Raw genomic sequence first — 18,411 nt, 5'->3', positions numbered from 1 at the left:
AGTCCCTCGGCGGCGGCGCAGAGCGCGGCCACAGGCTCCCGGAGCGCACGGCGGCGATAAGGCCAGGATAGGTGGCTGGCTAGAGGCAGGGGCGCCTGCGGCGGCGCTCGCCGCTGTCCGTCGTGCTGAAACCACGCTCTCCGCCCGCTCCCGCTCCTGGGCGTCTGGTGCGGCTGAGGAATCAATTATTCAGATCTCAGCTACCGCTTCCTCCTCCCCCAGTGCTTCGCGCTGGGTACAGCAATCCCCCCTCCACGCACAGGCGCGCAGACACACATATACACACACACCCCACAGAATCTGCTCCAATGCTTCTCCCTGTGCCTCGCCACCCCCGAACAGGAACCCACTCCTCTGATCTCAGGGAGCCAGAATCCTAAAACTAAAACCATCTCTACATCCTCCACTTGCTTCTTTTTTGTTTTCTAAGTTATATCATAAAGTCGTCCTGAGGCTGCCACTTTTAAGCTACCAGCAGGGGCGAGCCTGAGAGCATGGGACTTCTTGGGTGTATAGGACTTGACTGGCTTAAATTCTGGCAACTGGACATGAAAAGCATGGTCAAGTAAGGACCTTTGCCCCTTTCACACTCAAGTGCATCTCTCCTTTCAACATGCCTCTCTGCTTTTCTCCCCTCAGGCCCTGGAAAGAAAGGGATCTTAAATTGTAAGGGGTTTTGCAATCGCTGTTCTAACCCTGAATCTTCCACTTAATCAGCCTGATGTCAACTTCAGGCCCATTATTTATCTTCCCTTATCAATTACTAATCTGGAAAATGGGGAGGACAGTAAAAGAGATCAACTTCTCAGGGCTACTTTGAAAAGAAAATGAGATAGCCTTGGTAAAGGAGCCACCATGGTCCAGCACATAGTAGGTGCTCAGTAAACTACAGAGTGGCCTGAGATGGAAGGGACTCCTTCCAGGAATGCAGGTGTGGCTACTGAAATGGAGATAGGAAAGAAGCACCGTTCCTGGAACCTATGTGTTTATTATTAAGCTGGTTATTGTATGTTGAGTTCTCTAGAGTTTCATCATCCAAAAGACAGAGAAAGGATGGGAGAAATTCTGGAGGGTAAATGAGAATGGGAAGTTGTGTGATATAAGGCAGAGAGAGGTTGGGGAACTGTTCCACTGCTTGAGGCTGTCACTGGGCTGAGCTGGGTTAGGCCCATCCCTTGGGTGGAGATGATTCTTTCTTGGGCTTTGGCACAGGGAAAGGACCCTAATGTGGGGACTTACAGGGAAGTTGAACTTTTTCTGTTTAAATGAGGTAAAAATTATATACAATGAAATGCAGATCTCTTAAGGGTTCAGTTCACATTTTAAGCTGTATGTATCTGTGTAGACTGTCACCTAAAACAAGGTACAGAATATCTGCATCACCTCTATGAAGTGCCCTTGTGTCCTTTTGTTGTTAATTCCACTTCCCCTCAGTAGAAACCACAATTATGATCTCTTACACAGGTACTAGCTTTGCCTATTTTTGAACTTCATGTAAATGGAATTGTACCTTGTACATTTTTAGTGACTGAAACTTTTGTCACTTAGCCTAATGTTTGAGTGTTAAGCATCCATGTTGCTGTGTATAACAACAGCATTTTCCTTTTTATTGCTGAGTAGTTTTCCATTGTGTGAATATACCACACTTTGTGTATCCAGTCTCCTATCGATGGACATATGGGTTGTTATCTGTGGAGCTTTCTAAAATATTGATGCCTGCACACACATCAGAGTCTTCAGGGGTGGAGCCAAGCATGTTTGTTTTAATTTTGTAAATGATTCAGACGGTGCTTTGGTTAATAATAACCACTGCACTTTCCATCCTTATTTATCAATGCTGACCCTGAAATAGTCTTTGATGAAAACTATTGGTATGGAGAGTTTGAAGTTATTCGTGACCAGACTTCCAGAAAGGTAGATTAAATAGGTGTGACCTCAAATACAAAACAGAAACAGACTCATAGACATAGAATACAAACTTGTGGTTGCCAAGGGGGGAGGGGGTGGGAAGGGACAGACTGGGATTTCAAAATGTAGAAAAGATAAACAAGATTATACTGTATAGCTTAGGGAAATATATACTAGATCTTGTGGTAGCTCCCAGAGAAAAAAATGTGACAATGAATATATATATGTTCATGTATAACTGAAAAATTGTGCTCTACACTGTAATTCGACACAACATTGTAAAATGACTATAACTCAATAAAAAAAATGTTTAAAAGAAATAAATAAATAAAAGCATGACCTCTTCTGAATAGAGAAAGACAGCCCTTCATTTGAAGGAATAGTCTGTCTCTAGGAAAGACACAGGCAGCAGGAGTTGGCCCAGGCTGGACACCTCCCCAGTGTGGAGAGCCACCCAGGGTTGGGCACCTAGAACTCCACCACACTGTGGATGGAGACTAACATTGTGTATGTCTCCCTGACAACTTTACCCTACGCTGTGCTGAAGTGCTAAACCCACCACACAGCTTGGGACACTGAGTAGGATTTTGCTACTTGAAACTTTCAAATGGAAAACCTTCACAGCAGCTATGCTGACAAAAATACCCCTAGTCAACACCGCTCTGCAGTCAATTCTGCCAGTTGTTTTTATCACATGATTTACATCATTAAAGTAACTGAAATAACCTAGTCTGGTCTTAAGGAAAAAAATCATTTCAGTTGTTATCAACCTGATTGATTTATCTTCAAATGCTCAACTAGAGAAATGACCCCCAGGGTTGCCATTTGCTTTGAGCCACTTAAATGCTGTGGTTAAAAATCAACCACCATATCATATCTACGGGAGAGAACTAAAATAAGCCAGTCATTGATCATGCATCTCTTTATACCTCTATTCTCAAAGGAAATCGGTAAAGAATTTTGGCATTTTAAAGCTGAAAGACCTTTAGGGACTATGGTGTGTGGTGTATTCCCTGTTTTCAAGTAAGTCTGGGGAACTGAGTAACTTTAAGGTGAATTCTTATTACAAATCTAAAATGTCTTGTAGTTAAAAAAATGTTTTTATCAGTCTAGCAATATTCCAAAAGAAAGTAATCATGGAAAACTATTCCACGTAATAGCTGCTACCATCCTAAGGAACTACTGTTTCTTTGCGTGCTTTTTGAGAATTAGTGCCCTGTCCCAACACCTTTATTTTGCATATGGGGAAAGTGAGACTCAAGTGGAACTAATCAATGTTGGTACTAGGGGAGACAAAATGCTGAAGGCAAAATTTGGAGCAGGATCCAGAATTTTTGCTTTAATTGCTGTGTAAAATAAGGGGTGTGTGGGTGTGTGTGTATGTCTGCATTCTACAAGGTTATTGGGATTCTAAAGCAGTATAATAGAATTCTGAGAGAGAAGGATAGAGCAAAAAAGGAATTTAGGGTGGTGGAGTAACCGAAACTCCAGACTAGCCACCACCTTTCGGCATCATTTTGTCACCTTCTTCATTGCTCCAAATTCCAGCCTGTGGCTTAACACATGAGCTAACCATGGTCCTAGCCTTCTTTACCAGGTCTTTTCTGTAGTAGCAGATGTCCTGTGCCAAGGCAGACATCACTAATCAATTCTTGAAATATTTCTCTCAATGTTTAGTTAGATTTTCACAAGCTTGCTCAGTTCCAGGTGCTCTGGGTAGCCCCATCCATAATATCTTAACTAAAAGGCTAAAAGTCCCTCTCTGCTCCTATTACCCATTAAGGTATCAATAGTTTATCAATAGTTCTAATCAAAGGACAAGGCTTGTTCTAAACAAATCTACTGCTAGTTTTGAGAACTAAAATGAAGACAGCAGCAAAGGATTCCATTTCTTGTTGGTCTTCACCCAAGTGTCCTTCCTTATATCAGAGAGTTGCCTGGGGGACACCAAGGTTTGCCACTGAGAAAAGGACAGTGAGTTGGGAGTCAGGGTCTACCATTTTGGTACCTCCAATCTCCCATTTTGGGAAAAGTCATTAACCTCTCCGGGCTTCAGTTTCTTCATCAGTAAAATGGGAGTAAGATCATCCTACCACCTCCGGCACTGCAGTGAAGTCTGTGACAGGACATGTCTTACTGTGGATCCCTTCAAGAGCAGTGAAGTTTCTGCATCAGTCCAGTGTGAGGGGGGAGCTCCCACACCACCAAGCAACTTTCCTCGAACACCAGCTGGGTGTCCTGCAACGCAACTCAGTTCTGGCACTCTCTATCTGGAGACAGCATTAGACTCCACGGGTTAGGGGCTCAGTCCCACAAGACTGCCCTCTGCTTCAGATGCCAATGGCAAGTCCAAGTGGTCATCTGTGCTTCAGACCAACTGGCTCTATAAATCAGAGGTTCTCACAACCGCCTCCTGGAGATTGGTTAATTTGCTAAAGTGACAGAAAACTCAGGAAACCAGTTTACTCGCCATATTACCAGTTAATTGCAAGGAATGTTAAAGGATACAAATCAACAGCCAGGAGAGACACAAAGGGCAAGGTATGGGGAAAGCATGCGGCGCCTCCGTGCCCTCTCCAGGCACACTCCTGTCCCCACATCTCCAAGAGTTCGCCAACCTAGTAGCTATCCCTCGGGGTTTTATGGAAGCTTCATTACACAAGCATGCGTGATTAAATCATTGGCCTTTGGTGACTGGATTCAATCTCCAGGCCCTCTCCCCTCCCCTGACATCCAACTCTCTAATCATGTGGTTGGCACCACTGGCAGGCAACCAGACTCATCCTTAAATGCTTTCCAAAAGTTACCTCATTAACATAACAAAAGACACCTTTGTGCTCTCATCACTTAGGCCATTCCAAGGGTTTTAGGAGCTCTGTGCCAGAACTAAGACCAAATATATGTTATTGTAAATCACAATATCCTAAGCAAACCCTGAGATAGATAGGAACTAAGAATCCTGACTTATCTGAGAGGTGCTTCAGAGAGCGCAAGAGGAAGTGGGAAGGGAGGGAGCCAACCAAAGGTGTGTTAATGGGAGAGTGGTAACTGGGCGCAACTAAGACCCCATCCAGTTAAAGACTGACTAAGAGACTGCAGAATACACCCCAACATTACCTTCACTTGGTGGCAAGGAATCAGGGGGTTTATCCACCCCCATATCCTTCCCTGGCTGAAGGTCACTCCTGGGGCATTAACTCCCCACCCTCCCAGCCCTCCTTGTGCACAGAGAAACACAGGAAGCCATCAGGATGAATTTTCCTCATGTGACCTTGTAGACCGGGCAGGCCAAGGAGATGTGAGTGGGGCACTGACCACGCTGTCTTAACAGACCAGAAAAGCACGGGTCCAGTGAAGGCACCGACGCGCGTGGGGCTGACGGGAGGGGGCAGAGGGACAGAGGTGCCCCGGCCTCCGCTGTGAAACCAACCTGAGTCTTTCACTATTCGGACCTCAGACAGGAGGAAGCCTTTTGTCAGCCAGTCACCCAGCCTGCTAGGAAACATGGTTCCATCATTGCTTGGAAATCTGACCAACCAAATCAGCACCTTCTCCTTCTAAGAGGAAGAGAAAGGACGAGTCCCCGAGGTGGCCACACTGACCACACTGCTCTACCCCGAGCAAGTGCCCTATCTCACCCCCCCCCGCCCCCCCTGCCGATGTCGAGCAGCAGCTGTGCCCAGGGGAAGACAGGCCTCTCCTTCCGGAAACTCTACCCTGAGGCGCTCAGACTCCACTGTGTGCAGACCTGGCCTAACCTCGAGCTCTCCCGCTGGGCTGTGGCTGGGTCAGAGTTGTCCCTCAGGATAGCGCTCTGAAAGCCCCGCAGCCACACCATTTGAGGCCAATTTCCCAAGGCCAGGAGAACTCAAAATTTCATTCTTCGCCACACAGATAAAGGAGGGAGGCTTGGTCAGCTCCAACTCTGTCTGATTCATGAGTATGCGCTTAGGGAGAAGACTTCTCAGGGAAATGTCTGGATGCAGAGGAGAGAGGTCATATTTCCTGATGCCTGGGATCATTGAAGCATGCTGTCATGAAGCTGCCGAGGCCCATGAAGAGCATCGAACCTCCAGCACTGCCCTTTAAAGATGAGGACACTGAAGTCTGGAGATGTGAAGGAAGGTACTGAAGGTCACACAGTTACTAAGGGTCATATGCAGTCTCTTGTTTGTGTCTTCATGTCACCAGCCCAGCCCTTCCCCTATCCATGAATACAGACTCTGTTGAGCATAAATTCCAGTAGATTCCTTTGAGGAGAGTAGGGGGACAGTTCTTGGGTACCCCTGATATCTGCATCATAACTGGGCAGGTCCAAAGGCATTTGGGTGCCCTGGGCCCTTTGAGTTGGGAGTTGGGGTAGGGGATGCAGAGTTGCAGGAAAAATGACCCAGTTACTGAGCTCTTCCATCCAAGAAATAGTTCAGGGCCTCAACTATCCCACTGGGACCATTTAGTGGTAGTAAAATAGGGATTGTCTATCCGTCGGGCTAGACTCTGCCCAAGGACACCACTAGGGGTAGGCAGAGCCAGGGCTTGAACCATTGGTGTCTGGCTCCAGAACCTGCAGTTTTAACCAATACATTATCTGCCCACGTCACTGGCTTGCTGGGTCTCTTTAAATGGGTCCCTTACCTTCCCTGAGGTTTGTTTTCCTCCTCTCTTTATGGTACAAGAATGTCAGATCAGCAATTGCTAGTGTTCAAATCTATCATAGCCCCTTCTGTAAGCCACCTCTTAACATCACCCTGATAGAGGGAGAAGCAAAAAGAGGCGTTTGCTCTCAGGTTAAAAGCAGTAAGAGGTTGGGAGTCAGATACTCATCCTCAGCTTCTCCTCACCCCTTCCCCAACTCCTAACACACCCACACATAGCTCCTGTCAGAATTCTGGGACCCTGATGAACACATTGTGAAAATGTGGTCCAACTCCCACAAAGTACACAAGGAGAAACTGAAGACTTTTAAAGAGCAGGAGACTGAACAGAAGTACTCAACAGTAAGAGATTGGGCAAAGTTAGAATCCAGAACTCATGAGACAGCCAGGCTTTAAAACAAGGAATCTGAACCCTGGCTCTGAAGCACACCAGCTGCACGGCTCTGTGCCTCTCTATGCTTCTGCTTCATCTATGGAATGTGGATAATAACACTACTTAAACACGGGAATGTATGATAACGAGTAAGTTAAGCGAGACAATATATGTGAACCACTAAGCCCAGTGCCCTGCCGTGAGAAAGTTTTGACAAACGTTCATCATTAGTGTGATTATTATCGTCAGATACAGCCTCTGGGACTAAAGAAGAGGTTCCCCTGGGAGGTTCTGTCCCCTGACATTCTGATACCTTCCTGGGCTGTGTGCTCAGGGAGGTGAGGCCCGCAGGGTGGAAGAGGCAGCCATTGGCCGCCCTGCTCTCCAGCTCAGTGCATCCCAGATGGTGCCCAGTGGGGAGCTGGCCAGTGACACGTTGGCAGAGCCTCCCTTCCTTGCACAGTTCACTGAGCCACGCAGGGCTCAGGAGCCTCAGGCTGTAGCCCACTCTGCCAAGGAGGCCGGCTGCCCAGCCCAGACGGATGGAAGCCAGGCTTGGCGAGCCTCAGGGAGCGACCTGTGCCTCCAGCGTCCAGAGAAGGTGCAAGTGAGGCATTGGTGCAGCAGCCTCCCCAAACTCCCCTGCACACCCCACCCCAGCTTCTCCCTGAGAGGCAGAGGGAGGGGCTTCTTCTGAAGCCAGCCACCACCCCACATGATCTGAGTCCACACCTAGCTTAACCCTTTTTCCCAAAGTGACAGTTCTTAGAAGACAATCATGGAGCAGGCGAAAACCCCTCACCAAACACATGAGAAGTCAGTTTCTTCATCTGAGAAAATGGAGATGATAATAATTTTGACTTCCCAGAGTCATTCTGGGAATTAAATGATACACTACATACAGTGATGGAATCGCGTATACCACGTGGAAATGTTCAATAAATGTTAGCTGCTATCCATGTCTGTATCACATCCATATATGTATCAATATGATAGCACAGTGGTGAAAAGCACAAACTCTGAAAGCACAGGCCCAAATCATGGATGTAACCCCTCCTATCTGTGTGGCACTGGGCAAGCTGCTCAATGCCTGAAGCCTGTTTCCTCATCTATGAAATGGGGATATTTGTACCGCCCTTCCTCTCAGGATTGCTGAGAATAAGTCAGGTGGCGCACATGAGTTGCTCAGCACAGCACCTGGTGCACACTAAGAGATCAGTAGGTAGAGGCTATTATTATTACTGATGAGCATTTGTATTGTTGCCCAAGGTCACACAGGCAGTCAGGACTGGAACAGGTGCTTTCTGACTCCCCACACCAACACTCACTGCTGCCTCTCACCCAATTAAAATTCCTGGCTCTGCCCTCCAGAAGTCACTGTTCCTAAAAAAGAACTCCATTTTTACTGGGAATTCACAAAATAAATTGTCACCAAGTCCAGCGGTCAGATCCAAATTGCATCAAGAACATTTCTCTTCATTAGGCAAAGCCGCCCAAGGATCCCGGCTACAGGGAGAGGAGGAAAGACTGACGTTCACCAACCAGCCCCGGGCGCCAAGGGACCAGGCAGGAACCCCACTCCTGTGTCTGCCCTCCAGTCGTGTGAGTGCGAGCAAGCCATTCTGCCTGCCTGAGCCTCGGTTTCCTCATCTGCAAAACCACGGCTGTGTGAAAATTAGATTAGGTAAAGCATCTGGCACATATGGGGTCTTAAATAAACGGTGAGTATTATACTTCCCAGCTTTCTTTCTTGAGTGAAGTTATCTGTGGGGTTTGGGTTGTCTTGTTTTGTTTTGTTTTTGCTTTTGTTTTGTCTGTTTGGAATTTTGTTTCGTTTTGCTTTTAGTGAAAGGGTGAAGGGTTTTTGTGATTTCTGCCCATAGATGCGTGTCTACTGACACCGAGGTCTGTGGCCCCTGGCAGACAGCTGGCTCTCTTTCCATTTGAAGAGATGGATCAGGTCAAGGAGAGTGTACCTCTGGGACCAGGAGCACCAGCACGATGCAGCCTGGGGCCCTGTCATGGCCACGGCCAGGCCCTCTCCTTTGCTTCCCATTGGAGTTGCTGCTTTAACTCTGTCACTTGTGCCTGCCCAGACTGTGAGCACAGAAACACACATGCTCACCCATGAACACACACACCCACTGCTCCCTGCCACCTCAGTCTTTTTATTCATTTTGCAAACAAAAGGTAAAATACAAGTGCATGCCAAAAAACAAACCAAGCCCTGCAGTGAGACATAACCGCCCTTCTCTCACACGTCTCTCTCTACTGTCCCTTTCTCCCCCGCCTTCCTTGCTCCCCGCCACCTAGTTTCCCTTCCCACAGGCAACCACTATTGCCACCTCCCCATCAAGAGGCTGATTTATGAACCCGTGAAACTAGGTGGGCCCTTCTTACTCTCTTGATCAGCAGAGCACAGTGGAGGTGTCGCCAAGTGACTTCTGTGGCTAGAACATAAAAACACAATGTAATTCCATCTTGCTCTCTTGGTACTTTCACTCTTGGTACCCAGTCTCCATGCTGTGAGAAAGCCCAAGCATTCAGTGGAGAGCCTGACACAGAGAGGAACCAAGGCCCACAGCCCACAGCCCTGGCAGGATTCTCTGCCAACAAGCACACCAACCTGCCAGCCAGCTGCTTGAGCCATCCTGACAGTACATCCTCCAGTCCCCAGCTGGGCTGCCCTAGCAAAGGCAAGCCGTGATTGCTGCGCCCAGCCCTAGTTGCAGGTTCCTCAGCAAACTAACTGCTGTTGCTTTAAGCCACGAAGATTGGGGGCAGTGTGTTACACAGCAATAGATAATGGGTAGACCACAAATTTTTAACAAGTCTCCCAGGCTCTTCTGTCACAGGTGATCAGAAATTGACACTTTGGGGTAGACTGCCCTTTGTCACCTCTGTGAATTTGGAAGCCACCTTAGTGAGCCATCCCTGTCCACCACTGGGCATACTTCTGTTATAAGCACCAAAGCCACCTTAACAGGGAGACGTCAAGAATCCTTTACACTGCTGGTGGGAATGCAGTTTGGTGCAGATGCTGTGGAAAACAGTACAGAGATTCCTCAAAAGACTAGGAATAGACTTACAATATGACCCAGTAATCCTACTCCTGGGCATGTATCCAGAAGGAACCCTACTTCAAAAAGACACTTGCACCCCAATGTTCATAGCAGCATTATTTACAATAGCCAAGACACGGAAACAGCGTAAATGTCCATCGACAGATGACTGGATAAAGAAGCTGTGGTATATTTATACAATGGAATGCTAGTCAGCCATAAAAAACCACAACATAACGCCATTTGCAGGAACATGGATATCCCTGGAGAATGTCATTCCAAGTGAAGTAAGCCAGAAAGAGAAAGAAAAATACCATATGAGATCGCTTATATGTGGAATCTAAAAAAAAAAAAAAAAAAGAACATAAATACAAAACAGAAACAGACTCATAGACATAGAATACAAACTTGTGATTGCCAAGGGGGCAGGGGGTGCAAGGGACAGCCTGGGATTTCAAAATTTGTAGATACTGACTGGCATATGCAGAATAGATAAATAAGATTATACTGTATAGCACAGGGAAATATATACAAGATCTTGTGGTAGCTCACAGCAAAAAAAAATGTGACAATGAATATATGTATGTTCATGTATAACTGAAAAATTGTGCTCTACACTGGAATTTGATACAACATTGTAAAATGACTATAACTCAATAAAAAATGTTATTAAAAAAAAAAGAATCCTTTTCTCTACCATGGAGTTGATGAGCAAAATCTAGGCCTTTTTTTGCACACACATATGTTTGTAGCAACATTTCCCAAGATGCCTAAAGCTCTCCCCACTTCTGGGTAAGCAAAGCCAATTTTCCATCCATATTTACAAAAGTATTTTTTACCTAAGCAAGAAGCAGACTTGCAAATTCTTGGGTAAATAACACAAGCCCAAGAACTCCCAGGCCAGTGGCCACAGGATACAGGAAATGACAGATCTCTTGGGACTGCTCAAGCTCAGTTATAGACTCATTAAGGGACTGTCTCAAAGGAGTGTGTGGCCACTGCCCCTCTCAATAGAGCAGGAAGCCAAAGACAGGGTAGGGCACCATGATTAAGCACGGGGGCTTGAGGACTTGAGTTTGTGACTCTGTGACTGTGACTGACTACCTGTGTGTCTTTGGGCAAGTTGTTCAACCTTTCTGAACTCGAGGGTTCCACTATGCAGAATGGAGAGGAACTGAAAAAAATAACTTCTTCATTGGGTCATTATTAAGGTAACGCATGAGAATCACTGAGCATAGGGAGGAACTTAGTATACACTCAGTAAATAGTAAGAGTTACTGGGTTTTAACATGTTGTCATTATGCTATGCTGCCCAGATAGAAAAGAGGAAGATTGGAGAGATGGGAAGGCCCGGGGATGGAAGTCAGGAGACCTAGATTCTTGTGTTGGTTTTGCCGCTCACTTGCTCAGATACCTGAGGCAACGTGGTTAACAATGCTGGACGTTAGCTGTGAAATGAGGTGGAGGGACCAGAAGGTGGTCTTCAAGTTCCTGGTATACTCTAGCTTTCTTCTCCCTGGGAATGCTAAGAGTGTCCTAAAGCTGAATACACTGGACACCTTTTTAGCAATAGATGGCAGAAACAATCTCAAACACCCTTAAGCCAAAGAAAGGAGAAATGGTTGGCTCAGAGAAGCCAAAAATGGGTTGAACAGTCAAACCTCAGGGATGCAGTCAGATCCCAAGAACAGCTGGAACCTGGGTCTCATGTGTCTCTCTTCCTCTCACTTGCTCACAACATTCATCTTCCTCACCGAACTGTTTCCCTCATAGTTAGAAAGCATCCGTTATCAATGCTCTCTGTTTCTAATTTGGACCTAAACTCAAAGGGAAGGAATGACTGGCCACCCACCCTTCCCAAATCCAAACATCCCAGGGCAGCCTGGGTCAGTTGCCAAGGCCTTGACCAATCAGTCAACTATAGCTTTGGGGTGGGGTCCTGTTGGAACACAGGAACCATATGCTCCCTACCTAGCCAGCATGCGCACCTGAATTTGCAACTCCTGCGGTACACCCGAGAGGAGCTCCTATATCTCCAATGTTACTCCCACTCATTCTCGTATAATCCTTATAACAACCTTACGGTGGAAATTGAACTGACAGTTTTAAGTTGGATATAAGACAGGACACCTGGGCTCTGGGAAACTGGGTGCCATAGACAAAGACACACAGGCTGTCCACGGCAGAGGCAAATCTTGCTAAGGATCCAGGTGCCTAGACTCCCCTTCCAGTGTTCTTTCCCGAAACACACAATCTGCTTTGCCTGATTTTTCCAGAATGCTCATGAATGAAGACCCAGGAGTGGAATAGCTGGTGGATCCCACAGGTCCTTTACCCTGGCAGCTGTGGAGGCTCCCTTGAGAGCTGCTTTCTGGGTCTGATATCTACTTGTCTATAAATAGCAGATCCAGGGATTCTCAAGCCTAGAGAGGGAAAAGCACAAGCTTTCTATGGCCCATCCAACCTGCTAAGAATGGAAGAAAAGGAGGCAGAAGGAAACTCTGGAGATGTCCAGGGTAGCTCCAAGCTCTGGCAGAAGAACAGATTTAATCACTGAAGACACCACTCCATCACTTCCCTGCAGACCTCTCCCCGGGCATCATGGGGAATCTGCTTCCTGGTTGTCATTTAGCATCCCCAAGGGAGGCAGGATTGGTTTCCCTGACTTTAGTTCGCAGCATCTCTTTCAGTTGTTTTAATACTGCATGGATGTTAAGCTTGCTGGCTGGAGAGCTGGTCTGCTCAATGATGGGGCCTTGGCAAGTCATTCTACTTTTCACCATTTACATAATGATATTGATAAAAAGGGTATTTACGTCATGGGTTTATTGTGAGAATTAAATAAGATAAAACTAATAAAATGCTAAGTGTCACGCCTGGCACATGGAAAGTATAGTTATGACTATTGCTCACACAGCTGAGAATGTGGCTACATCTACAGAGGGAAGATTTTGGGTTTTTTTCTTAGTCACATTGTTTTCATATTATAAAAGCATTGCAACCACAAAGAAAAGGCAAATACAGAAGTTGAGACCTTCAACAGAATAACTGACCTGGTCTGTTCAGCAAGTCAATATGATGGATACAAAGGTGGGGCTATGTTTTGCTCCATTTAAAGAGAATTAAAAGACGTGACAACCAAATGTAATGAGTGGTCCTTAATTGAATCCTGGTTCAAACAAATCTGTTTTAAAGGAAAATTTTTTTGAAGGACAATTAGGAAATTTGCATACAGATTATGTACAGACAGACCTCAGAGATACCGCTAGTTCAGTTCCACCGAAATAAAGCGAATATCGCAATAAAGCAAGTCACGCTACTTTTTGGTTTCTCAGTGTGTATGAAAGTTATGTTTAAACTATACTGTAATCTATTAAGTGTGCAATAACATATGCCTAAAAAAAGTACATACCTTAACTAAAAAATACTTTATTGCTAAAATATGCTAACCATTATCTGAGCCTTTAATGAGTCATAGTTAAAGATCGTGGATCACAGATCACCATAACGAATATAATAATAATTTAAAAGTTTGAAATGTTGTGAGAATTACCAAAATGTGACACAGAAATGCAAAGTGAGCAAGTGCTGTTGGAGAAGTAGTGTTGATAAACTTACCTGACCAGTACATATAGGGTGGCTACCAACCTTCAATTGGTAAAAAAATGCAGTATCTGGGAAGCACAATGAAAGAAGGTAGGCCTCTATTAGATAACGTGAAAGATTTATTCCTAATTTTGTCAGATGTGATCATGGTATTGTGGTTAGGTAGGAAAATATTTTTACTTTTTAGAGATACCTACTGAAATATCTAGGAATAAAATATCATGATGTCAGTAAATTTAAAATATTTCACTCAAAAGAAAAAAAAGTTAAGCAAAGATGGCAAAATGTTAAAAATCAATAAATCTAAGTCATGGGTTTATAGGTGTTCATAAAACTGGTGTATTTTTGTGTATGTCGGGAAACTTTCATAATAAACAAAACATGTTTATTGTAAAAAGTTAAAAGCCACATAAAATATACTAAAGAAAATAAAATAACCACTTAGAAAAAAAAAATCACCAATGATGTTTTTGATGTATCTCCATCCTGTTTTTGTCTATGTTTAAAATCACTGCAATCACAAAGCACGTGAAATTCTGCAGTCTGCTTTTTTAAACTTAACATAAGCATCATTCCTTGTTATTAAAATGTCTTTGCAAACATCATTTTTAATGGCTACAGAATATTCCTCTGAGGGGTTGAACTAGAAAACCTTTAAGTTCCTCCAACACAGAGTTGCAATTATAATTAAAATGATAATGAAAAAGATGATGATGATGATGGCTAATATTCATTGAGCATTTATTATATGAGTTATAACATACATATTCTGTTTTTATCTTTGCAGCCTGTGAAGCAGCCACTATTATCATCAACTCTATTTCACAGCAGAAGAAACTGACACAGAGAAGTTAAGTGACTCAGTCAGGGTCACACAGTTAGAAAGCAGCAGAGCCCAGACTCATGCTCAGAGGTACAAATACAAACTAGAGACTTTAAGTTCATTCATTCATTCACCAGACATTGATAGGGCACCTGCCTGGGGTCAGGGCTGGCTTATGGCCCACACTGTGAGTACAGTCTACTGCAGGACTGCTAACAATTTAAATTCGTCAGACTAGAGGTCACGAGAGCAGTTATTCCTGGGGCCTGAGTCTTCAATGTCTGCATTCTTTCTCCAAAGCAGATGAATAAGCCAAATGTCAGACTTCTGGTAATAACTCTTCCTGCCCAGGGAAGAAGGCATCCCTGGCAGCCAGAGAGAGGGTAGGGGTAGGGGATAATTTATTATTGATAATTAATGACACCAGAAACCTTTTAATATTCATATTATTTATTCTTAGCCCTGTCTGCCTGCATCGACACTAACAGTTTGTTGTTAATGAGAACAGGAGCATTTTTAAATCAACTTAATTGACATTTTTACGGTGTTTAGCAAGCCCTAAACACAGAATTTCAGCTGGGGAGCTGAATATGAGCTATGGGAAGGGATGATGCCCCGTGGAGCCTGGTGCAAAGGCAGGTCACTGAGAAACAGTCAAGCAAAGAAGGAGACTCATATTTCCGCAGCTGGATCCAGGAATTCTGTCCTATGACTGCTTCCTGGTCCTCCACTAAGTTCCCAGCCTGGAGGGAACCGGAGGTTCTCGTCATCCAGCCCTGAAGTTTCCACCTAAGCTCTGGAACCTTAGGCATGGGGCTTTAAGTGCTCAGTGCCTTGGTTTCCCCATCTGTAAAATGGGAATAAAAACAGTCCCTTCCTCACCGAGTTGTGATGAGGGTTCAGTGGGTTAATTTATATAGAGAACTTGGAACTGCACCTGGTGATTTGCTGCTATTAGTATTAATATTGTTCATAAAATGAATTTTATAAGATTTACATGGTAGATTTTAACACTATTTGCCAAAGATTCTGGATTACCTCCCACAAGAAGATTTTTTACATCCCCATTCTCCCAAACTCAACAATGACTATGTGGCTTGTTTTGGCCACCCATATGCAGATGGAATTGACACGTGTCACTTCCTAGCAGATTCAACAGCCAACATATTATTCACTATGTCTTTTCTTCCCCTCTGCCATGAGACTGGCAATATTCCACATAAGAGTTTCTTCCATCTGGCAGGTCCCAGAGTGAATATGACATGGAGCAGAGCCACTGCCAACCCACGATGGACATGCAATGTGAGAAAGAAAGAAACCTTTTCAGTTGGAGGCCACTGAGCTTTGGAGGTCATGTGTTACTGCAGCAAAAGCTAGCCTATCGTAACTGACATAGAACCTTGCTTTAATGCAAAAGATACAATAAACAAAGATGAGCTGTGACTGTAGAGAGCAAAAGGGCCATGGAAGTCCCAAAGAGGGACACCTGATCTAGCCAGGAAGGACTGAAAACCTTCCTTCCAATTTGGACTGGGAGGAAGCATTGTGCAACAGAATGATACATAACATGTGTTGACTGCTTACTCTGCTCCAGGTAGTCCTTACGTGTTTTCTCAATCTTCAAAACAGCCCTGTAAAGTAGTTATTATTGTTACTATTTATTATGATGACTCCTATTTTTTAGGTGGAGGTACTGAAACTCAAGGAAAGTTTAAGTAACCTGCCCCAAGTCCCACTGAGAAAACCTGGACTCAGGCAGAGTGCACATACTCTCCATCACTGTTGTTTCTATAGGTCTTCCCCTTCCACCTGCATCTCAATCACTGGGGACACGGGAGGAGTGGGCTCATTAAAATGAAGATTTTGTGGTTTGTCGCTGTACGCAGAATTCTCAGATGTCCCCCATGATCTCCACCCTCTGGTGTCTCATCCTGTATAATCCCCTCTCCTAAGTGAGACTGGGGTTTGTGATTTGCTTCGTCAATAGAATATGATATCTATAATCAGGCATCTAGAAAGCAGGGAAGGAAGGCAAAAGCTTTAACTATAAAGGCACAGAGGTCACTCATATTAGCCAGGATGGAGGCTGTTTGGTCACTTCTGTGGTTCAGGCAACATTCCTGTCTTGTGTGTGTTCACACATAACTGCAGAGTGGCCTCGATCCATCATCGCCACAGAGTGGCCTTGTCTGGTGGTGCTGATCTGTGAAATCGTTTCTGCTCCGCAGAAGAGTACCAGGCCAGCTCCCAGCTATCAGGGGCTGATTTTCTCTTTCTCAGAAAGGTTCAAGGTAAAGAACAGGGGAAGGTAAACCCGGAGAGAGAGGCAAGAGCCAGATGCATAAGGGCTTGTGCATCAGGACCTGGCCTCCTGGAGGCTGTTAAAGAGACAAGGACTAGCTGGTTAGAGGCCTCTCACTCCAACCATGGGTCGGGCAAGAGAAGAGATCGCTCCTTCCTCCCCTTCTTCCCACTGCCAGCAGCTGGCATCACTTAGGACTCAACTGGGGAATTACAATCACATTGTTGCCCAAAGTCAATGGCAACCCACCTTAGGAATTTAAATCCTGACCACCCTGCTGGGCTTTCGATCTCCCCGTGCCTAACCCCAGCAGACTGGCTATTCATTGATTCCTTCCTCCCTTCTTTCATTCTTTATCTAATATTCATGAAATGCCTACTGAGTGTCAGGCAATACGCATTATCAGGCATTACTGATCAAACAGAAAACAAGACCAATGACTGTGTCAACCAAGCTGCTTTCAACAAAATCACTTTTCCCCAATCACATGCTTCCCTCCTACACTGCCCTCTCTCCACACCATCCCCACCTGTGAACCTTCAAGGTTCATTTCAAAGACGTCCTCCTCCATGAGGATTTCTAGATCCATCCTGACCCCAACGTCCATCTCTCCCATAAACCATTTCCCCCAGAATCCTTTCATAGTTACATGCTAGGAGACGGGTCTGATGGTCCTGACACTGGTTGGACTTGAAAGACAAACAGCCTCCTCCAACAAGAAGAGAGAAAGGGCCCAAAGGGGTTATTAGGGGCTGGGGGGCATTACTCCCTAATGACTGTGAAGATACTTGACTACACTGGGAAGCCCCAGAAATTCAGCCAGAAGTACCTGCCCACCAACTTGGGGCCAAGTGAACTAGACTGAGGAAGTGCCCACCTATGGACTCTGTGCATTGGACAATAAGACTCAGAGTTGAAGAGAGGACTTTCTTTATACATTCTTCTGGGCTAATGATCATTTAGTCTTAAAGACAGTTATTTTTGGCCCTCCCTCAGGTGCAGAGTTTAATTAATTACATTCAGGAATCATGGTGGCTGCAGGGTCAAGTTCGTGGTACACACAGGGCTCTGGGCAAGCCAACCAGACAAGTTCAGGTGATGCTCCTGAAAGTTAAGACATTTACCTCTGAGGACCAGGGCTCCCCACGTACTTTTAACAAGCTCCTTTTCTGCCTAATGAACCCAGGTTGGTTTCTGTTAAGAACTCTGGTGGGTATACCCATGATGGAATAAATTTATGCTTTGAGTGCTGTACACCTGAAACTAACACAATATTGTAAATCAATTATATTTCAATTTTAAAAAATTTATGTTTTGAGGCAGGACAAGACAATTTAACCATAACATACTCCCTGCCCGGATTGGGCCTTCCCTCATGCACAATTTGTATCTGCATTATATATTAACCAGACCTCCCCTTGGCAGGAATGCCTGCTCAGTCATAAAGATCAGTGTTTTCCCTTCTTCCTACACCAGCAATGGACCTCTTTAGGAAATAACATTCCTCTCCCAATCCTGTAAGGGGCCATGGTGACCTGTTGCTCATTTTGTACATGCTTATCTGGACTACGCATCTCTGGTGAACTTTATGTAAAACGTCAGTGTGTCATTTGATGTACAATCCTTTGCCTTGAAAATGTATGTAACTGTGTAAATGTATACAATGACTTCTAACAAGCAGA

The sequence above is a fragment of the Camelus dromedarius genome, chromosome 24, assembly GCF_036321535.1.
Source record: "Camelus dromedarius isolate mCamDro1 chromosome 24, mCamDro1.pat, whole genome shotgun sequence".
Taxonomy (NCBI): Eukaryota; Metazoa; Chordata; class Mammalia; order Artiodactyla; family Camelidae; genus Camelus; species Camelus dromedarius.
This window is presented reverse-complemented; position numbering follows the sequence as displayed.